Source organism: Micromys minutus (genome assembly GCF_963924665.1).
Source record: "Micromys minutus genome assembly, chromosome: 7".
Taxonomy (NCBI): Eukaryota; Metazoa; Chordata; class Mammalia; order Rodentia; family Muridae; genus Micromys; species Micromys minutus.
This window is the reverse complement of record NC_137976.1, coordinates 10,884,092-10,900,431: the sequence shown is the minus strand read 5'-3', so window position 1 is coordinate 10,900,431 and position 16,340 is coordinate 10,884,092. Positions and strand designations below refer to the sequence as shown.

The 16,340-nt window shown below is 40.2% G+C and overlaps 1 pseudogene across 1 annotated transcript; it reads right to left on the bottom strand.

Moving 5' to 3' along the window:
• Positions 1–12,210: 12,210 nt before the first annotated feature.
• Positions 12,211–13,904, bottom strand: LOC308422598 (swi5-dependent recombination DNA repair protein 1 homolog; annotated as a pseudogene). The gene is made up of 2 exons: positions 13,221–13,904; positions 12,211–12,405 (listed from the first exon to the last, which is right to left on the bottom strand). The product of its transcript is annotated as a swi5-dependent recombination DNA repair protein 1 homolog (transcript).
• Between the last annotated feature and the right edge of the window lie 2,436 nt (positions 13,905–16,340).

Sequence of the window (16,340 nt, the reverse complement as noted above, 5' to 3'; positions counted from 1 at the left end):
GGTATGGCCTTGTTGAAGGAAGTGTGCCACTGTGGGCTGGCTTTTTGATTTTAAAAGCCCAGCCCATTTTTGATGTGCTCTCTCTGTCTCCCACTTGAGGATAAGAATGTAAGCTCTCAGCTGTTCTCCAGCACCATGCCTGCCTGCTGCCTGCCTGCTGCCATGTTCTTCACCATGATCATGGACTTCTAGAACCATGACTCCAAAATTAAATATTTTTATTTATAAGTTGTCTTGATCATGGTACTTTGTCATGGTGATAGAAAAGTAACTTAGAGAATCACAAATCTATACTCCCCAAATCCGATGAAGCATTTCCTGATGGTGTTTCACTGTCTAGACTGTTGGTGGTCTGAGGACAGCTGAGCAGATTAACATAGGCAGGTCAGTCATTCCACAGAATGAAGGTTCCTACACTCATTGCGGTAATACTACAGACACATGGAAACTGAGTAACCAACTGAAAGAACAGAAGATTTAGTGGGTTCCCTGTATCAGAGATATCTGTCCATGACCATGTGGTTCAGTTATTTCTGGAGGTGCGAGAAAAGGTATCACCTCATGGAGGTCACAAAGCATCTGCTAGGGGCGAGATTGTTAATGATAAATACGGTTCAAGGGTGAGCCTCCAGTGGCCTTTTCTTTAGTGTGTGAGGATGTCGAGTTTCATCTGCTGAACAGGCTCATGTCATTGTCAATTCTCTGTTGTGGAATTTAGTATGTGTAGTTTGTATTAGTTGTGAGTCACACCACCAATATCCACATAAACTGGGACAGGAGAGATGGCTCAGTAGTTAAGAGAACTGGGTACTTATACAGAGGATCTGGCTTCAGTTCTCAGCATCTACATGAAGGCTCACAGTGATCTCTAACTCTAGTTTTAGGGGATTTAGCACCCTCACAGGCCATATGAAACCCAAGAAGAAGGAAGACTAATGTGTGGATGCTTCAGTCCTACTTAGAAGGGGGAACAACATAGTCATGGGAGGTACAGGGAGGGAGGTACCTGGGAGGGAAAGAGGAGAGGGAGGGAAAATGGGGGCAGAATCAAGTGTGGGAGGAGATGCAGAGAAGTATAGAGGGTCAGAAATTTGAATGGAGGTATGTAGCAGTGGAGGCTGGGGAACTGGGAGTTGACACTAGAAAGTCCCAGATGCCAGGGAAGCAAGAGGTTCCCAGGACCCAAAAGAAATTAAATTAACCAAATACCCAGCAAAAGGGAAATAGAACCCGTAGAAACAAAATCCAGTGGATAGGTATGGCCCCAGGTTGAAGGATGGACCCACCCAGACATCTCAAAAGTATGCACCCCAAATTGCTCCTGTCTAAAGAAAATGCAGGGGCAAAGAGTGGAGTAGAGACTGATGGAAAGGCCATCCAGAGACTGTCCCACCTATGAATCCATCCATCTGCAGACACCAAACCCAGGCACTATTGCTGATGCCAAGAAGTACATACTGATAGGAACCTGGTATAGCTGTCCGAGGAGAGGCTCTGCCAGAGCCTGACCAATACAGATGAGGATGCTCATCAGACCAAGTACTGGAATTCTAATGGAAGAGTTAGGGGAAGAACTGAAGGAGCTGAAGGACCCCATAGGAAGAGCAACAATATTAACCAACTGGACCCTCCCACCCCAGAACTGCCAAGGACTAAACCACCAACCAAAGATTAAACATGGAAGGACCCATGACTCCAGCTGCATATGTAGCAGAGGATGGCCTTATCTGATGGCATCAATAGGAGGGGAGGCCTTTGGACCTGTGGATGCTTGATGTCCTAGTGTAGGGAGGATGCTAGGGTGGTGAGGCAAAAGTATGTAGGTGGATGGGGGAGCAACCTCACCGAAACTGTGGGGAGAGGGGATGGGATAGCGGGTTTGCAGAGGGGAAACTGGGAAGGGGGATAACATTTGAAATGTAAATAAATAAAATGATCAATTAAAAAAAGCCTCAGGCCACCAGGAACAGCAGAGATACAGGGACACAGGCCTGGTGAGACTGTGCTATGAGAAACTGGGGCGCAGAGAGGACTAGGCCTGGCATTCCGACAGACCTCTGATTGGTTTAGGGGAGCAAGAACTCTGCCATAGGGACTCAGTTTCCACCAGGAAGGCCCTTGTGTTCAGACCAAACGCTCAGGCCATTTGCCACTGGAAACAGTGGAGACCCAGGGACACAGGCCTGGTGAAACTGCACTGCAAGTAGCTGGGGCACAGAGAGGTCTAGGCCTGGCATGCGGAAAGTGTGGACCCCAGATTGGTTCAGGGGAGCAGGAACCCTGCCATAGGGACTCGGTTTCCACAAAGAAGGCCCTATGTGCGGACCAAATGCTCAAGTCATTTGCCACTTAAAACAGCAGAGACCAAGGGACACAAGGCAGGTACACAGAGGAGACAGGAACCAATCACTGACAACAAGACCACTTATAATCACAAAGAACAAGACAGCAAGAGGAAAGCAAAAGAACTTACCCAATGGAAACCGAGAAAACCTGGTAAAATCAGAAACCAGGTCTCCCATCACAGCAAACAGTAGAATGCCAAACACTACAGAAAAAGAAGACTTAGACCTGAAATCATACCTCAAGATGATGATGGAGATCTTTAAACAAGAAGGGGAGGAAAAGCATATAGAAATTGAAGCTTTTAAAGAGGAAACACAAAAAACACTCAAAGAAATCAAAGAACTAGAGGAAAACAGAACCAAAAGATGAAGGAATTGAAGAAGGATTGAAAATGGAAATGGAAACAGTAAAGAAAGCACTAAAAGAGACAACCCTAGAGGTAGAAAACCTAAAAAAGAAATCAGGAGTCATAGATGCAAACATCTCCAACAGACTACAAGAGATGGAAAGAATCTCAGGGGCTGGAGAAAACATTGAAAACATAGACAACACAGTCAGAGAAGATGCAATAGCCAAAAAGCTCCTAACACAAAATGTTTGACAGATCCAGGACACAATAAGAAGACCAAAAATAAGGATAATAGGAATAGAAGAGGGTAAAGAATATCAACACAAATGTCAACTCAAACTGCTATACCCAGCAAAATTCTCAATCACAATAGATGGAGAGACTAAGATTTTCCAGGACAAAACTAAATTTACACAATATCTGACCAAAAACCCAGCACTACAACAAATTATAGGTGGAAAACCCAATACAAGGAGGGAAACTACATCCTAGAAAAATGAGAAAATACATAAACAAGAAAACCAAAAAGAAGAAAGACACACAGGCACAATTCTACCTCTAAAAGCAAAAATAGCAGGAAACAGCAACCACCATTCCTTAATATCTGTTAACATAAATGGACTCTATTTCCCAATAAAAAGACATAGGCTTTCATACTGGAAACAGAAACTGAACAAGGACACAGTGAAACTAGCAGAGGTTATGAACCAATTGGAATTAAAAGACATCTACACAACATTTCATCTTAAAACAAAAGAATACACCTTCTCAGCACCTCTTGGCACCTTCTCCAAACTGGACCATATAATTGGTCACAAAATAAAAAGCCTCAATAGATATAAGAAGATTGAAATACTCCCATGCATTCTATCAGATCACCATGGTCTAAGTCAGGTCTTTAATAAAAACAAGGACAACAAAAAGCCCATATACACATGGAAACTAAACAATGCTCTACTAAATGATAGCATGGTCAAAGAAGAAATAAAGAAAGAAATTAAGGATTTTCTAGAATTTAATGAAAATGAAAACACAATATATCCAAACCTATGGGATCCAATGAAAGCAGCACTGAGAGGAAAACTCATTGCTTTGAGTGGTTCCAAAAAGAAACTAGAGAGAGCATACACTAGCAACTTGTCAGCACAGTTGAAATTTCTACAACAAAAGGAAGCAGATACACCCAAGAGGAGAAGACAGCAAGAAATAATCAAACTCAGAGCAGAAATTGACCAAATAGAAACAAAATGAACCATTCAAAGAATCAACAAAACCAAGAGCTTGTTCTTTGAGAAAATTAACAAGTTTGATAATACCTAAGCCAAACTAAGTAGAGGGCAAATAGAGAGTATTCAAATTAAACAAATCAGAAAGAAACATGGGGACACAACAACTGAAAATGAGGAAATTCAAGAAATCATTAGATCCTACTACAAAAGCCTACATTCAACAAAGCTATAAAATCTGGAGGAAATGGATGAATTTCTAGACAGATACAAGATACTAAAGTTAAACCAGGACCAACCAAGCAAACTATCCAAATAATCCCATAACACCTAAATAAATAGAAGCATTCATCAAAAGCCTCTCAACAAAACAAAAAAATCCAGGTTCAGTGCAGAATTTGATCAGATATTTACTGATGACCTAATATCAATACTTTCCAAACTATTCCACTCAACAGAGTCAGATGGAACACTACCTAACTCATTTTTCAAGGCCACAATAACCCTTGTTCCTAAACCACACAAAGACCCTATATGGAAATAGAACTTCAGACTAATCTCACTTATGAACATTGATGTAAAAATACTCAACAAAATCCTTGCAAACCGAATCCAAGAACACATCAAAACAATCATTCACCATGAACACGTAGGTTACATCCCTGGGAAGCAGGGATGGTTTAACATATGAGAATCCATCAATGTAATCCACCATGTAAACAAACTTAAAGAAAAAAAAAACACATGGCCATTTCAACTAGATGCTGAGAAAGCATTTGACAAAATTTAACACCCCTTCATGTTAAAAGTCTTGGAAAGAACAGAAATCTAAGGCCCATACCTAAACATAATAAAAGCAATATGCAGCAAACATATAGCCAACATCAAACTTAATGGTGGGAAACCACTAAAATCAAGAACTAGACAAGGCTGCCCACACTCCCCCTACCTATACAACATAGTACCGGAAGTCCTGCCTGGAGCAATTAGACAGCAAAAAGGAAATCAGAGGGATACAAACTGGAAAGGAAGAAGTAAAAATATCACTGTTTGCAGATGGCATGATAATGTATGTAAGTGACCCAAAAAATTCCATCAGAGAACTTCTACAGCTGATAAACAAGTTTAGAAAAGTGACTAAATATAAAATTTAGAATGGCTAAGATCAAAAATTCAGATGACAGCAGATGCTGGCAAGGATGCAGAGAAAGAGGAACACTTTTCCACTGTTGGTGGTTTGTAAACTGGTACAACCACTCTGGAAATCAGTCTGGCAGTTTCTCAGAAAATGGGACATAGTACTACCTGAAGATCCAGCTATTCCACTTCTGGGCATATAACTCAGAGATGCTCCAACATACAGCAAAGATGCATGTACCACAATGTTCATAGCAACTCTGTTTATAATAGCCAGAATGTGAAAAGTACCTAGACGTTATTCAGTAGATGAATGGATACAAATAGTGTGGTACATTTACACAAAGGAGTACTACTCAGCTATCAGAAACAATATCTTTATGAAATTCTTAAGAAAATGTGTGCATATAGAGAATATCATCCAGAGTGAGGTAACCCCATCACAAAAAAAAAAACCAGACATAATATTTAGTCACTGATAAATTGGATACTAACCCCAGAATGCTCTGAACACCCCCAAAACAACTTACAGAATCTATGAAGCTCAAGAAAAACAAAGTTCAAAAAAAAAAAAAAAGGAAAATCATTATGCTTAATCTTTTTTTTAAACGACTTTATTTTGCAAAACAAAGATAAATGTAAAGATTTTAAACATTTTTTGCTTAAAATTATACATTTTTGTCAGTACTGTTTTTTCAGACGTTAAAATAAATTTTACATAAAACTATGTGAGTATGTTTTTTAGTCAGCACTTGATTTTTTTCAAGGGCTTGACAGTATGCATTGAAAACGTACTAGTTGCAATAAGCGTAAAGTACATGCAAAATAAAACGCAACATGGGAATAGTCAAAGTCTTCTTGTTTTGTGAATATATGTATATTTTTTGTTTTCTTTATTTCTTGGACTTCATACAGTCTGTGAGTTGTTTCTGGGGGAGTGCAAGCCTCTGGGGTTAGCATCCCACTATCAGTGACTGCATATTATGTCTGTTCTTTTGTGACTGGGTTATCTCACTCAGGATGATATTCTCTAGATGCAGCCATTTTCTTAAGAATTTGGTTAAGTCATTGTTTCTGGTGGCTGAGTAGTATTCAATTGTGTATATGTACCACAATTTTTGTATCCATTCGTCTTCTGAAGGACATCTGGGTTCCTTCCAGCTTCTGGCTATTATAAATAGAGCCGCTATGAACATTGTGGTGCATATATCTTTGTTGTGTATTAAAGTGTCTCTGGGGTATATGCCCAGAAGTGGAATAGCTGGGTCTTCAGGTAGTACTATATCCAATTTTCTGAGGTATCGCAGGACTGATTTCCAGAGTGGTTGTATTACTTTGCAACCCCACCAACAGTGGAGAAGTGTTCCTCTTTCTCCGCAGCCTCACCAGCATCTGCTGTCATCTGAGGTTTGGATCTTGGCCAATCTGACTGGTGTGAGGTGGAATCTCAGGGTTGTTTTGATTTGCATTTCCCTGATGGCTAAGGATGTCGAGCACTTCCTCAGATGTTTCTCGGCCATTCGGTGTTCCTCAACTGAGAATGTTTTGTTTAGCTCTGTACCCCATTTTTAATAGGGTTATTTGATTCTCTGGTGTCTAGATTTTTGAGTTCCTTGTATACCTTGGATATTAGGCCTCTATCTGATGTGGTGTTGGTAAAGATCTTTTCCCAAACAGTTGGTTGCCGTTTTGTTTTCTTGACAATGTCCTTAGTCTTACAGAAACTTTGCAATCTCATTAAGTCCCATTTGTTAATCTTTGACCTTAGAGCTTGAGACATTGGTGTTTTGTTCAGGAAATTTTCCCTGTGCCTATGTGTTCTAAGGTTTTCCCTACTTTCTCATCTAATAGTTCCAGTGTATCTGGTTTAATGTAGAGATCTTTGATCCACTTACACTTGAGCTTTGTACAAGGAGATAAGAAAGGGTCTATTTTCATTCTTTTGCATGCTGAATGCCAGTTGGACCAGCACCATTTGTTGAATAGGCTGTCCTTTTTCCATTGAATGTTTACTGCTCCTTTGTCAAAAATCAGGTGACCATATACATGAGGGCTCATTTCTGGATCTTCTATTCTATTCCATTGATCCACATGCCTATTTCTGTACCAGTACCATGCAGTTTTCAACACAATTGCCTTGTAATATATCTTGACGTCAGGGATAGTGATTCCCGCAGATGTTTTCTTGTGGTTGAAAATGGATTTCCCATTCTAGGTCTTTTGTTGTTCCATATGAAATTGCACATTGATCTTTCCAATTCCATGACGAACTGGGTTGGAATTTTGATGGGGATTGCATTGAATCTGTAGATTGCTTTTGGTAGGATGGCCATTTTTAAGATGTTGATCTTTCCAATCCATGAGCATGGGAGATCTTTCCATTTTCTGAGATCTTCCTCAATTTCTTTCTTTAGAGGTTTGAAGTTCTTGTCATACAGGTCCTTCACTTGCTTAGTTAGAGTCACACCAAGGTATTGCATAGTTTTTGTGACAATTGTGAAGGGTACCTTTTCCCTAATTTCTTTCTCCACATGTTTGTTCTTTGAGTATAGAAAGGCTACTGATTTGTTCAAGTTAATTTTGTATCCAGCCACTTTGCTGAACTTGTTTATCAGCTGTAGGAGTTCTCTGGTGGAATTTTTGGGGTCACTCAAGTACACTATCATGTCATCGGCAAAGAGTGATGTTTTTATTTCTTCTTTTCCAATTTGTATCCCCTTGATCTCCTTTTGCTGTGTAATTACTCCAGCCAGGACTTCCAGTACTATGTTGAATAGGTAGGGGGAGAGTGGACAGCCTTGTCGAGTCCCTGATTTTAGTGGGATTGCTTCAAGTTTCTCGCCATTAAGTTTGATGTTGGCTGTTGGTTTGCTGTATATTGCTTTTATTATGTTTAGGTATGGACCTTGGATTCCTGTTCTTTCCAGGACTTTTAACATGAAGGGGTGTTGAATTTTGTCAAATGCTTTCTCAGCATCTAGTGAGATGACTATGTGATTTTGATCTTTGAGTTTGTTTATATGGTGGATTACGTTGATGGATTTCCTTATATTAAACCATCCCTGCATCCCAGGGATGAAGCCTACTTGGTCATGATGAATGATCCTTTTGATGTGTTCTTGGATTCGGTTTGCAAGGATTTTGTTGAGTATTTTTGCATCAATGTTCATAAGTGAGATTGGTCTGAAGTTCTCTTTCTTTGTAGGGTCTTTGTGTGGTTTAGGTACGAGGGTTATTGTAGCCTTACAAAATGAGTTAGGTAGTTTTCCATCTGATTCTATCTTTTGGAATAGTTTGGAGAGTATTGGTGTTATATCCCCAATAAATGTCTGATAAAATTCTGCACTGAACCGGTCTGGACCTGGGCTCTTTTGGTTGGGAGGCATTTGATTACTTCTTCTATTTCTTTAGGTGTTATAGGGTTATTTAGATGGTTTACTTGGTCCTGGTTTAACTTTAGCATCTTGTATCTGACTAGGAATTTGTCCATTTTCTCCAGATTTTTCAATTTTGTGGAGTATAAGTTTTTGTAGTAGGATCTGAGGATTTCTTGAATTTCCTCAGTTTCAGTTGTTATGTCCCCACTTTCCTTTCTGATTTTGTTAATTTGTATACTTTCTCTTTGCCCTCTAGTTAGTCTGGCTAGGGGTTTATCAATCTTGTTGATTTTCTCAAAGAACCAACTCTTGGTTTTGTTGATTTTTTTCAATGGTTCTTTTTGATTCTATTTTGTCTATTTCTGCCCTAATTTTGATTATTTCTTTCCGTCTACTCTTTTTGGGTATATCTGCTTCCTTTTGTTCTAGGGCTTTTAGCTGTGCTGTCAGGTTGCTGATGTAAGCTCTCTCCAGGTTTTTTTTTTTGGAAGCACTTAGGGCTATGAGCTTTTCTCTCAGTACTGCTTTCATTGTATCCCATAGGTTTGGGTATGTTGTGTTTTCGTTTTCGTTGAATTCTAGAAAATCCTTAATTCCTTTTTTTATTTCTTCTTTGACTCTGCTATCTTTTAACAGAGCGTTGTTTAGTTTCCATGTGTATGTGGGCTTTTTGTTGTCTTTGTTGTTGTTAAAGACCAGCCGTAGACCATGGTGATCTGAGAGGATGCATGGGAGTATTTCAATCTTCTTATATCGATTGAGGCTCGCTCTATGTCCAATTTTGTGGTCAGTTTTCGAGAAGGTGCCATGGGGTGGTGAGAAGAAGGTGTATTCTTTTACTTTAGGATAATATGTTCTGTATATATCTATTAATTCTAGTTTGTTCACAGTCTCTGCTAGTTTTGCAGTGTCCTTGTTCAGTTTCTATTTCCATGATCTGTCCATTGGTGAGAGTGGGGTATTAAAGTCTCCCACTATTATTGTGTAGGGTGAAATGTATTTTTTGAGCTCTAGTAGGGTTTTTTTTTTTTTTTTTTATGAATGTGGATGCTTTTTTATTTGGAGCATATATGTTAAGGATTGAGAGTTCCTCCTGATAGATTTCCCCGGTAATGTGTAAAAAGTGTCCTTCCTTATCTTTTTTGATAACTTTTGGTTGAAAATTTGTTTAATTCAATATTAGAATAGCCACTCCAGCTTGCTTCTTGGGGCTGTTTTCTTGGAAGTTTTTTTCCCACCCTTTTACTCTGAGATAGTGTCTGTCTTTGTCTCTGAGATGAGTTTCCTGTATGCAGCAAAAGGCTGGATTTTGTTTATGTATCCAGTCTGATAGTCTATGTCTCTTTATTGGGGAGTTGAGACCATTTATGTTAATAGATATCAAGGAATAGTTGTTTCTGTTTCCTGCCATTATTGTTTTTTTGGGTTGAGTTGTGTCTGTGTTTTTTTCTTCTTTTAGTTTTCTTCTTTAGGAGTTTTCTTGTTTTTACTAGGCTGTATTTTTCCTCATTGTATTTGGTTTTCTCCTATAATTCGTTGTAGTGCTGGGTTTGTGTTCAGATATTGTGTAAATTTTGATTTGTCTTGAAATATCTTCATCTCTCCATCTATGGTGATTGATAGTTTTGCTGGGTATAGCAGCTTGGGCTGGCACTTGTGCTCTCTTAGGGTCTGCATGTTGTCTGTCCAGGCTCTTCTAGCTTTCATAGTCTCTGTTGAGAAATCGGGTGTGATTCTGATTGGCCTGTCTTTTAATGTTACCTGACCTTTTTCCCTTACTGCTTTTAGTATTCTTTCTTTGCTTTGGGCACTTGATGTTTTTACTATTATGTGTCGGTCCAACCTATTTGGAGTTCTGAAGGCTTCTTTTATGCTCGTAGTCATCTCATTCTTGAGGGTAGGGAAGTTTTCTTCTACGATTTTGTTGAAGATATTTACTGTGCCTCTTAGTTGATACTCTTCTCCCTCTTCTATTCCTATAATCCTTAGGTTCGGTCTTCTCATATTGTCCTGGATTTCCTGGACATTTTGGGTTAGGAGGTTTTTGTTTTTTGCATCTTCTCTGGCTGTTTTGTCTTCTGCCCCTGAGATTCTCTCTTCCATCTCTTGTAATCTATTGGAAATGCTTGCTTCTGTGACTCCTGATTTCTTTTTTAGGTGTTCTATCTCTAGGGTTATCTCTTTTTGTGTTTTCTTTATTGTGTCAATTTCCGTTTTAAATTCCCTCTTCCATTCCTTCATCTCTTTGATTCTGTTATCCTCTAGTTCTTTGAGTTCTTTGAGTGTTTTTCTTGTTTCCTCTTTAAAAGCTTCTGAATCTTTTTGCTTTTCCTCCCGTTCTTGTTTAAGTATCTCTATCAGCATCTTGAGGTATGATTTCAGGTCTGTGTCTTCCTTTTCTGGAGTGTTTGGAATTCCGATGTTTGCTGGTATGGGAGATCTGGTTTCTGGTGTTGCCAGGTTTTCTTGGTTTACTTGGGATTTACTCTTTCGCTTTCCTCTTGCCATTTTGTTGTCCGTGATATGTTCTTGCCTTTCCCTTGTATCTGGTCTGTGTCCCTGGATCTCCACTGGTCCAGGTAGCAGCTGTGTCGAGCCCTGTTCTATGCCTCAGAGTAGCCGGGTGGGAATAGAATTTCCAAAATTCTGTTCTTGGTCGCTGGATTAGACAGGTCAGGGCAGGGAAATGCATGGGGTGCACTTTCTGTGTGCACTCCACAGAGATCTCTCTGCTCCCTGGCAGCCCAGGTCTCCCATCCACCAGTGTCTCAGCCTCTACGAGCCGCCATTCCGGGTTTCAGATGGGCCAGGTTCCGCTCTGCATCCTGAAGTCGCCTCCGGGTGGAAACAGAAGTTCCTAAGTTCTGTTCCTGGTCACTGGATTAGGCAGGACAGGGCAGGTCAAGGCAGGGGGTGCACTTTCCGTGTGCACTCCGCAGAGATCCTTCCGCTCCCCAGCAGCCTAGGTCTCCCACTCACCAGTTGTTCAGCCTTTACGAGCTGCCATTCTGAGTGGCAGATGGGCCAGGCTCTGCTCTGCGTCCTGAAATCGCCGCAGGGTGGAAACAGAAGTTCCAAATTTCTGTTCCTGGTCGCTGGATCAGGCAGGGCAGGGCAGGGCAAGGCAGGGGGGTGCACTTTCTGTGTGCACTCCGCAGAGATCTCTCTGCTCCCTGGCAGCCCAGGTCTCCCACCCATCAGTTGCTCAGCCTCTACGAGCCGCCGTTCCCTCATCTTGTTTTTTTTTTTTTTTTTTTTTTAACTGTAGACATGTAAGTTTAATTAGTTGCTAGAGTAGCAGATAGTATGTTAAGCAGATGAGGATAGGTCCACAAACTTAGGAGGAGCAAGTTACATTTATGCCACTGGAGGTTTAGACATTCAACAGACTACTTTTTAATACTGAATATAAAAACTTTTGCCCCAAAAATCATGTATTAACCATGGTTTCTAGAATTATCCAAACTTCCTTTTAAGCACAATTTAAATTTTTTATACTTAAATATTTTCTTTAACAAACATATCCAAAATACTAGGCTTTGTTTTATAATTTTGTGTCAGAATATCCCAAACTGCTCAACATTCCTCCCTCTAAGCCATAACAGCTTAGACCTTTTTTTCCCCTTTAAAACATTTCTCTTTTCATTGCCATTCCCAAAGATATTCTATAAAGGGGTCCAATCGTACAGTTCAGGAACAGAGCACATTTTTTGAGGCCCTGGGTATGATACCATCTCCCCAAGAAGAGGGGAAAAAGGCCTTAAAAAGAAAAGGATCAAACCCCTGTAAATTCTTCTTCACTTCTATTATAGTGAAGCAGTTTGTCATCTATCCCATAGTAGTCGATCAACTCGGTGAGGGTCAGTTTCTCATCCTCATCCTCAGACATGATCGACTGCAGCTCACACAGCAGCCGCTGGCCACATCTCCTCCACTTCTTTATTAAATCCTCTAACTCAGTCACATCATTCTGAAACAGAGAAAGTCAGTCTGTAATCAGACGCTGTGCATTTTAACTTACATCAAGCGGCTAAAGTACTTAGTTCCTGTCTAACTTTAATGGCCAGTGACACAGGCATAAAGGGCAGTACACACTCTGGGCAAACCTTTTTTCACATATTAAATGTAAGAACAAATTGAGGTTCTCAATACACTTCTTGTATTGTAACTATACTTTTAAGACAGGATGCTGTGTTATACCTTCCTAATTTTTCTGTGAACTGCAAACTGTTCTTAAAGTTTGAAGTTTAAAGTATTTAAAATTTAGAATCAGTTACGTTTAGAAAAGTCCTAAAAATCCAAAACCACATATAAGATATGCTATTGTCATTTACTCCACATTTTGGGATAGAATGAGGTTAAGAACCACAGATAATAAACAACTCTTCCTTCTAGACACCTGTGTTCTATGTACTCAACATGTGAGCTGAAACCTTAAGTCTATGTTTTCTCAAAATGCCTGACATTTTATCAGATGCATGATTGTTACTGAAAGCACCCAGCATTCTTTGGTCTGTTCCCACTACATCTTCATCTAACAATTCACACTTCTAATCTTGCTGCTGGCTTCACCTGTGCATTAATCAAAAGCCAAAGCTTTCTAAGTTTTACCTCTTGTTGAAGAGGTTCACCTGCCTCACTCTGAACCAATTACTTCTATTTTAGTCAAAGCTCTTGTAACCCAGGTTTCTGGTTATTTGGTTTCTTGCTTACCAGACTAAAATTTATTTCCAATTTTTGAAATTACAGCAATTTATGTAAAAATGATTCAATGGTTCTTCTCACCTTTATTCTATACATCTTGACCAGCTTTAACCTTCGAAGAAGGTCTTCCTTCTCTTGAATCTACCTAGTCAATTTTATCTTTTCTTCCTTTAATCTTTGTTTAATAGTCTTACTCTCAGAATCTTGTTGTAGGGTACTAGATGACCCAGTATCAAGTGACTTAGATTCACATGGATTTTTATTCTCAAGCGACTTAGATTCAGATGAATTTTTATTCTCTGAGCTCTCATTTTCAGGCTCATTGTCTTTATTTTTCAAGCTTTCTTGGGCCTTTGAACCATTTTCTTCTTTTGAAGATTCTCCTGGTTCTGAAAGGGTCTGATCATTTTCTTCATTCTCTACCTTAATACGCTTCACCACACTACAAAAAGAATGAGATGAAGATCTTGCTTTCTTTAATCTTTCTTTAAGTGTTCCACTCATAGGTTGTTTTCCTGAACTATTTGAATGGGGGTGATGGTGGATTCTCACTGGTCTGAGGGGTGTCAGGTGAAGTCGGGGGGGTGATGGTGGATTCTCACTGGTCTGAGAAGTGTCAGGTAAAGTCCTTTTGTCAGGTAAAGCCGACTTGTCAGGTAATGCCGATTTTTCAGGTAAAGCCGATTTGTCAAGTAAAGTCGATGCCGAATCTGTTGGGTTTTCTATCTTGGAAGTGATTTCCTGATTTCCTTCTTCCTCAGCCATGCTCGCAGCAGAGACACAGCGTACACACAACCAGCGTAGCGCCCACCCCTCATCTTGTTTTATATGTACTTTATGCTTAGCGTAAGTAGTAAGATTTTAATGCATATAAATCCTTAGAAATAATCAAGTATTGACCAAAATGTATTCATATACCTTTATGCAAACATGCTTTTAAAATCTGTACATTTATCTCTGTTTTTTAAAATAAAGTTGTTCAATAAAAAAAAAGCCTCAACCCCTCTAAAAAACTTCAGTTCCTTACATGCCAAAGCACGTGCTTTTCTTACTGAGTCATTTCTCAGTTCCTCCTCCTTAAAAATTTTAATGGAGATGGTATTTTTAGAGGGTAAACAACGGTAACATTTTCTGGAACACACATGTACAGAGTCTACCAACCCTAACTCTGAAGGAGCAAGTGACCAGTGAGCAGAGTGACCTGAGATTTTCAGGACAGCTCTGCTGGCTTTTGATTGATGGGTGGAGTTACTTAACAGAGAAGAATTTGAGGAAATAAACATCCTGCCCTACCCTATCATTGCTTGCTTGCATTCTGATCTCCTGCTGGTGCCACTCAGTGCCAAGATCAACAATAGCTAAGTACAAGCCAGAAAGAAGGAACAGTACTCTGCCCAGCAGTTAGCTTCTTCAGGTACAGAGAAATTATGGACTGCATATGTCATGGAAGGAGATGATGGGCATAATTTGGTACCATCACTTTTGCTTTAAACTCCCCATAAGCAAGGCATAGTCTCTCTCACTGACATTCTAAGAACATTCTATTTATACCTCAGCCAAGGCACCTGAGATGGTTGTAATGCATTTCCACGTTTAGACTCTAGTTCTGTCGTTAGGGACTCTTATCTTAATTGTCACACTATTTTTAGTGTGTAGCATTGCTGTGTACGCAATGGTCCCGATGCACACTTGCCAAACAAAATGTCACGAGTACCCTGGGGATTGGAAATGAAAATGATGTGTCAAAGGAAGTACCATCCTTCTTCAGCCTTTACATCTGGGACCTTTGGAAAACTTCCGGCCAGCTGGGGTCAGGGATTGGAAACATAAAGCCTGCACGGTGATGCTTGCCTATTTAGAAGAGATGATGAATGTAAACCACTTTGGAAGATACAGGGTTAGCCAAAACTTACTAGCATCAGTTCCATTTCTTCCCAGATGAAAAGGAAAGGGAATAAGAAGAAAACTAACCGACATCAGGTCAATACAGAGAAGATAACGATGTTATCTAGTTCCTATTATGTGAGGAAAGTTAAGACAGATAAAGGAAAGTGCTGTATTCATCTGTGCTGCAGACCCGATCGAAGTCATTGCAAACTATTCTCTATCCTAATCCTGCTTTCTTCTGCATTGTTTGGTAAATCACTTACCCTTTCCATGGGTGTTTCCAGCCTATGAGGTGTCTATTACAGTTAGTACCTCTGGTCTTTCAATGTTATATGAATCTCTGATTCTGCTGTTGGCTTGCTTTTTTTCTGGGGCATTGGAAATTCTAGCAAGGGCCATAAACACATCTGCAGAAATGCAGTTCATGCATTGTAAATTATGGGCTAGATCAAGTGGTTAGAAAAGCATAAAGGCTGCCTAGGTAGGCTGTTCTGTAAAGTGCTTCCATGTGTTGACGTGTAAGGATGACATTGATGATTCTCCAGGAGCCACAGGCAGGCTGGGCACTGGGGAACAAATTATACCACTGGAGCTTTGTGGTCAGCTAGCCAATCAGTGAGCTCCGGGGCCAGTAAGTGACTTTACATTACAAAATGGGTGGAAAACAGCAGACAAAGACACAGTGCCTTAACATTAGACTTCTATTTCTTGTGGAGTAGTGCGTGCTAGGGAGAGAGAGAGAAAGAGAGAGGGAGAGAGAGAGAGAGAGAGAGAGAGAGAGAGAGAGAGAGAGAGGGAGAGGGAGAGGGAGAGGGAGAAAGGGAGAGGGAGAGAGAGAGAGAGAGAGAGAGAGAGAGAGAGAGAGAGAGAGAGAGAGAGAGAGAGAGAGAGAGAGGGATGGAGGGAGGGAGGGAGGGAGGGAGGAGGAGGGAGAGGGAAGGAGAGAGAGAGAGGGAGGGAGGGGAGAGGGAGGAAGAGGGAGGAAGAGGGAGAGGGAGGGAGGGAGAAAGCTTGAATGTGGTTTTATTGGAGAAATGTGAGCCCACAAAATAGGTTAGAGACATGAGTAAGTGTTTAGACGCCATTTGGAACTTCACCAATAGCACATGATGTTTTAGTCATGCTAAGGAAAAAGGAAGGAAAACCAGGATGAGAAACACTTTAGTTCACATTGTTTGATAAAATTTAGGTCATATTTTCACATGAGCAACTCAGTTCAACTTTTTTTTTTTTTTTTAACCCCCAAATAAAAGAGCCTTAGCAGAGAGGAATGACAGCTGTTCTTTGTAGAGCTACCAAGAGACAGCAGTGGGG